Below are 7,637 nucleotides of genomic sequence, written 5' to 3'. Positions count from 1 at the left end.
TAGTATTGTAAAGACACAGTCCAGATACTGACAGATGGAAAGTTTGCTGGCCTGAGTGGTACACTGATACACTCATTAAGCACACACATGAAAGCTTTGGTCCCTGTGGTTCACTGAAATGCGTACTATGCCTACAGAGAATTCAAGAAAGCATTTATTTCCATAACATTGCTAGGAGAGTCAGGAAATTTCTTGCCCCTTCTGACAGATGTCAGAGTGTCCACGTTAACAACTTAACATGTAGAGGTTATCTGCAAAGTATAACTCCTAACAAACAGATGGACCTAGTTATTATGGATCTATTTAGCCAACTGCCTAAGGCAAATAGAGGGTACTGTTCTATATTTGTCATGGTTGACTTATTCTCTAAAGTCATTAAACTTTATCCTTTGAAGAAAGCAATTACTAGGAAAATTATAACCAAGATTATTTCCATATTGTTGTTATTCCAAATGATGTTCTTTCTGACATTGGGAGTAAATTCACTACAAAAACTGGAAGGATTTTACTGATGATCATAAAATAAAGCATACACTTATTTATGTTTATTCACCTTCTTGTAAACCTACTGAGAGATATACATTGAAGAGCCAAAGAAACCAGTACACCTGCCTAATATCATGTAGGGCCCCGTGAGCATGCAGAAGTGCCACAACACAACATAGCATGGACTCGACTAATGTCTGAAGTAGTGCTGGAGGAGACTGATAACATGAATCCTGCAGGGCTGTCCATACATCCATAAGAGTATGAGGAGGTGGAGATCTCTTCTGCACAGCATGTTGCAAGGCATCTCAGAGAAGCTCAATAACGTTCATGTCTGGGAGTTTGATGGCCAGCGCACATATTTAAACTCAGAAGAGTGTTGCTGGAGCCACTCTGTAGCAATTCTGGACATGCGGAGTGTTGCATTGCCCTGCTGGAATTAGTCAAGTCTGTTGGAATTAACAATAGACATGAATGGATGCAAGTAATCAAACAGGATACTTACATACATGTCACCTGTCAGAGTTGTATCTAAACGTATCAGGGGCTCATATCACTCAAACTGCACACGTCCCACACCACTATAGAGCCTCCATCAGCTGACATGCAAGATCCATGGATTCCTGGGGTTTTCTCCATACCCGTACACATCCATCCACTCGATACAACTTGAAATGAGACTCGTCTGACCAAGCAATATGTTTCCAGTCATCAACAGTCCAACGTCGATGTAGTCAGGTGCAGGCGAGGTGTATAGCTTTGTGTCATGAAGTCATTAAGGGTACATGAGTCAGTCTTTGGCTCCCAAAGCCCATATTGATGATATTTCATTGAAATGGTTTGCATGCTGACACTTGTTGATGGCCCATCATTGAAATCTGCAGCAATTTGCAGAAGGATTGCACTTATGTCACATTGAATGATTTTCTTCATTGTCATCAGTCCCATTCTTGCAGGATCGTTTTTGGCCACAGCGATGTCAGAGATATGGTGTTTTACCGGGTTCCTGGTACTCACAGTACACTTGTGAAATTGTCGTATGGGGAAATCGATATTTCATTGCTACCTTGGAGATGCTGTGACCTATTGCTCATGCACCGACTATAACACCACATTCAAACTCACTTAAATCTTGATAATGTGCCTTTGTAGCAGCAGTAACCACAACTGCACCAGACACTTGTTGTCACATATAGGCATTGCCAACCACAGCGCCATAATCTGCCTGTTTACATATCTCTGCTGTTGAATATGCATGACTATACCAGTTTCTTTGGCACTTCAGTGTATAAGGGAGGTCAGCCATTTGTGCATAACTTACTGTAGGGAAGAACACTCAAACTTATTGATTATATTGGTTGCTTTGACAATGTAGTAAACAGTTTACCATACACAAAAAATGGCTTTTCGCCATATGAAATTCTATATGATAAGAAACCTGCTTACATTCTCAATGAATCAGTTGAATTTCCATCATGTGAGAGTACTTATGCAGCTGAGAGAGAGGACATGGTTAGGAAGACCATGGAACAACATTGCAGTAAAAGAAAACAGAGACATGGCAACAGAGTGAAACCTACACAGTTTAGGATTGGAGACCTCGTGTTAAGTCAAGATTAATTGCAAGTTAAAGTTTATAAACACAGAGATTAAGAAGTTTATGACATATACATTGAACTCTTTTGAAATTTTAGAAAATTTATTTCCAAATGCTCAGAGACTTATCAATCCAAAATGCATGAAACTTTTTGGACTTAGAAATTTAACATAGCTGAAATTATACAGACACGTGAACTTAAAAGATGATTGAAATATACTATTTTGTTTTTTAATATACTACACTTTGCTTTTCCTCAGGGAGTGCACACACATTAGTGCACCATGCACGTGGCAAATGCAGGGCTCCCAGCCATGTGATATTTGTTTCTACAGTAACACATTTTGAATGTCAAATATTTTCTTAGACTATCTGTTGTATGTAGCTTGCACTCCTATGTTTATACACTTAACTATTTGGTTTGTAAACTTTGATGCTTGGGTATGCATATACTTGGTATAAGGTGTAACCGTGGTTACGAGGATGTACTTAGTTTTCCCTACATAGATATACTGCTCTTATAATATTTGTACTAGGAATCATTCTGCAATGTTATGATAAGAACATTTTGCTTAAAATATGACTTGCACACTTATATATATCTTTTGTCTACTCGAAGTTTATGATTTGTAGACTACCTGTATTTTGCATGGGTCTGGCAGCCTACTTGGTACATCCAGCTGCAACTTCAACACTTCTTACCTCAACAGTACACAGTATTCGATCAGCAGTCACAAACTGAGCCTTATGTATTTCCAAATCTTTCAAACCACATACTCAAATAAATAATTATTTACAACTGAGATTACTTGACGTTCAATGCATGTTGAGTGGGCTCTACATACTTGCCTTGAGCACACAGTTACTTATGTGTCAACAATAGAAAATCCAGGATGGAATGCTGGCCGGTGTGGCCGAGCGGTTCTAGGCGCTTCAGTCTGGAACCGCGCGACCGCTACGGTCGCAGGTTCGAATCCTGCCTTGGGCATGGATGTGTGTAATGTCCTTAGGTTAGTTAGGTTTAAGTAGTTCTACGTTCTAGGGGACTGATGACCTCAGAAGTTAAGTCTCATAGTGCTCAGAGCCATTTGAGCCAGGATGGAATGTAACAATGCCTTATCTTTCCATTCTCCCACCACCTCCCAAAGTCCCACTCACTGTCTGGTCACAGAGGAGCATTTCCCTCATGTCTCAGAACCATCCACGACTGAAGCAACTGAATCACATTCTCCATCAGGGTATCGACTACCTCTCATCATGCCCTGAAATGAGGAATGTCCTACCCACTATCCTTCGCACCCCTCCCACTGTGGTAACCCACCACCCACCAAACCTACACAATATCCTCGTCCATCCCTAAGCAACTCCTGCTCCCAACCTTTCGCTCATAGCTCTTATCACTGTAATAGACTAGATGCAAGACATGATCCATACACCTCCCACCACTACCTACTGCAGTCTGGTAACAAGCACCACCTATCCCATCAAAGGCAAGGCTATCTGTGAAACTAGTCATGTGATCTACAAGCTAAGCTGCAACCACTGTGCTGCATTCTACAGAGGCATGACAACCAACAAGCTCTGCATGAGTGGCCACTGACAAACTGTGGCCAAGAAACAGCTGGACTACCCCATTGCTGATCACACCACCGAACACAATGTTCTTCATTTCAATGATGGCTTCACAGCCTGTGCCATCTGGAGCCTTCCCACAGGCACTAGATTTTCGCGCAGGAGGGAACACTCACTACAATATATCCGACGTTCCCGTAACACTTCTGGCCTCAAAATACATTAGTCATTGTCCTTACCCATCTAGCCACTTCCCTGTTCCTCTATTCCACCATCACACCCACACTCTGTTTACTTATTTCCTCTTTCGCTAACCTCTACCTGCCTTATAATCTCCCCAATAGCTGCCCCACCCTCTCTTCACCTTGTCCCTGTATGCTCCTACAAGCAGCACTGTACCATCCCTCACTCATACCCTGCTATCCCTCCCCTCCCCACCCCAGCCTCCTCTTTACCCCCACCACCTGATTGTTTCTCTCGTCATGTGCTCCGCTGCTGCTCACAGTGTGGCCTAAGCAGCCAGGGACTGCAGTCATGTGTGTGTGTGTGTGTGTGTGTGTGGGTGTGGGCGTGGCTGTGTGTGGTGTCCATTTCTGATAAAGGCTTTTTTGGCCGAAAGCTGACTTTCTGACTGTCTTTTTGGTGTAGCTGTCTTGCTACTCAGCATCTCCACTATATAGTGAGTAGCATGAGTAGCAACTAATATAGTTACTTATGAGTGTAAGATTCATTTAGCTATGCTCAGTGCAATATACACTGAAGACTGGTCAAAATACCATAGTGTAGGGTTCATTACACTACACTATGGTCTATTACCATGTGAAGGAGGAGGTGCTGCTATGTTTGTTTGTTCAGATCACTAATGTATCAGATTTTGTACTGTCATACAAGATGTTCGATGAATGTGGATATACAGATGAAGAATGATGATGAGTGTTGAAAGTATTTGACATTTTATTTTTTTTAATTAAGAGTTATGGTTTATGGTATTAGCCAGTAGGAGAGTCACTTGTAACGGATTTGTGAATTACCCTGCTGCATTTTGAGATATGTACTGTTATTTGGAAGAGAAACTGGAATTTAACAATCGAAAGGATCACTTAACAAGTTAAAACTGTACATGACTTCCTAAAGGATAATGATCAACATTGCTCATGTTAAAATTTGGTGAAGTCTAAACTGCACAAGACTGCACATTGTTTTACATTTCACTTGTGTAGATACAGAGTGTGGGTTGTGGTTTACTGCCTGCCTATACAATGATCCTTGGTTTCTACACAATTTGAGTGGAGGACATGCTTTTGTTTTGCGAGCTGCAACATACATTATACATATTTGCTCTATGAACTGTATTATTGCTAATGTATAGTATTGAGGAGAAGAGGTATTGATTATGCTGTGATGAGAAATTTTTACGTTAGGATAAAGACACTATGATACACAACCAGATGTATAACACTATAGTATCAACACATTCTCTGATACAAAGTTGACAACTCATGTCATTGCACTACTCTGTACTCGTCATTGCACTTCAGTGATGCAGAAACAATGAGACAGAAAATGTAGTCTCTGATTACTCTACACCAATGTTATTTGAAGTGTGTTTTGAGGAAGGAAGAGAAGGTTAGGTTTACTATGGGTTTTATGTTTCAAATATTGGCTTGTATTGATTATGTAACCATGTAACAACATTACCAAATTTTAGTAGTAGACAACATTACCAAAAGATTTAGATGCAAAAGGTGCTAGTTAGTTATGAACACATGTATATGCTTGAATTTGAGATTTATGAAATTATTTTTTGTTGATTGACACATTAAGTGCACATCCGAGTTAGATGTATTTGAATGTAAATGATCAGCATTGGGGTTATTGTATGTACATTTAGCAATCAAAAGAGACTGATGGTTGACTCTAAGTTGAGTAAACAGAGAGAAATGATATACTGATATTGACAATGAAAGCTTGTATAGGGAGATCTATGGTACCATTACTGTGTGTTGTGTTTGGAGTGAAAAATTGAAATGTGTTGTGCGTGCTTACCTTGAAAGGAAAATTAGTAGATACATTGGACTTTTCTGTTTCAATCCAACACTATTGAAAATGAGTTATATTTAGGAAAAAGTCTGATTCTGTATCATATAAGGGAAAAGTTGAAAAAGTTTTGTCCTGTTCATAATATTACTGTTTCACGTGACTGATCACTTCTAGAGGATGTGTTGTCTGTATTGAAATTATTGGCATAAGTATGAATGTATTAGTTATTATGCTTTGTTAGCTGTTTTGTGGATTGCTTGCAAAAGTTTTGTCCAACCTGTGGTTGCACAATATTTTGGAATGGGGGTAGACTATTGAAACATAACAGTCCATTTTTCACATGATTTTGAAGATAATTTTGAACACTTGATTAACTGTTATGTCATTAGGTAGGACCCATACACATAAGTTCACCTTCTGAGTTCTGCAATGTGATTTTCAACAACTTCATGTCAAAGTCTTTGCTAATACTATGTTCATCCATTGGCAGGGACACATATCTTAGATTTGTTTAGTCGTGATTAGCACTACTCATCTGCAGGCAATTAGATGACACAAAAGCACCAAATATACTGTCTCTACATCCACATCTACATCTACATCTACTTCTACGTCTATACTCTGCAAACCGCCGTGAGCTGCATGGCAAAAGGTATGTCCCATTTTACCAGTTATTAGGATTTTCTCCTCTTCCATTCACATTTGGAGCACAAGAAGAATGATTGTGTGTGCTGTATTATTCTAATCTTATGCATCCCTATCAGAACGATATATCGGAGATTGTAGATATTCCTAGAGTCATCATTTAAAGCCAGTTCTTGAAAGTTTGTTCAAAGACTTTCTCAAGATATTTATCTTCAGGAATCTTCCAGTTCAGTTTCCTCAGTATCTCTGTGACACTCTCTTATGGATTAAACAAACTTGTGACCCTTCATGGTGCTCTTCTTTGTATACATTCAATGTCCCTGTTAGTCCTGTCTGGTATGAGTTCCAAACACTTGAGCAATATCCTAGAACCAGTCACACAAGTGATTTGTAAGCAATCTCCTTTGGAGACTGATTGCACTTCCCCAGTATTTTATCAATAAATCAAAGTCTACCACCTGCTTTACCCATGAGTGAACCTATGTGATCATTCCATTTCACACCCCTACCCAGGTATTCGTATGAGTAGGCTGATTCCACAGGTGACTTACTGATATTATAGTCATAGGATTCTACAATTTTTTCATTTTGTGAAGTGCACAAATTAACATTTCTGAACATTTAAAGCAAGTTGCCAATATCTGCACCACTTTGAAATCTTACCAAGACCTAACTGAATATTTATGCAGCTTCTTTCAGATATTACTTTATTACAGATGACTGCATCATCTGCAAAAAGCCTGATTTTATGATAAATATTGTCTACAAGGTCATTAACATACAACATGAATTGCAAGGGTCCCAACACACTTTCCTGGGGCACAACCAAAGTTGCTTTTAGGTCTGGTGATGACTCTCCATCCAAGATAACACGCTGTGTCCTTCTTATCAAAAATCTTCAATCCAGTCACAAATTTCACTTGGTACTCTATATGATCTTAATTTTGAAAATAAGCGTAGGTGTGGTACTGAGTCAAATGCTTTTCAGGAATCAAAAACTACTACATCTACATGACTGCCTTGATCCAAAGCTTTCAGTATTTCACATGAGAAAAGAGCAAGTTGGGTTGCACATGATCGATGTTTCCAGTATCATGCTAGTTGGCGTAGAGGAGGTCATTCTATTCAAGATACCTCATTGTGTTTGAGCTCAGAATATGCTCTAAGATTCTACAACAAATGAATGTCAGGGATATTGGACAGTAGTTTTGTGGATCACTTCTACTATCCTTGTTGTAGACGGGTGTGGCTGGTGCCTTTTTCCAAGAACTGTGTACGCTTTTTTGTTCAAGGGATC

This window comes from Schistocerca serialis, chromosome 1, assembly GCF_023864345.2.
Source record: "Schistocerca serialis cubense isolate TAMUIC-IGC-003099 chromosome 1, iqSchSeri2.2, whole genome shotgun sequence".
NCBI classification, from domain to species: Eukaryota; Metazoa; Arthropoda; class Insecta; order Orthoptera; family Acrididae; genus Schistocerca; species Schistocerca serialis.
The sequence above is the reverse complement of the archived record's forward strand: the minus strand, read 5'-3'. Positions refer to the sequence as shown.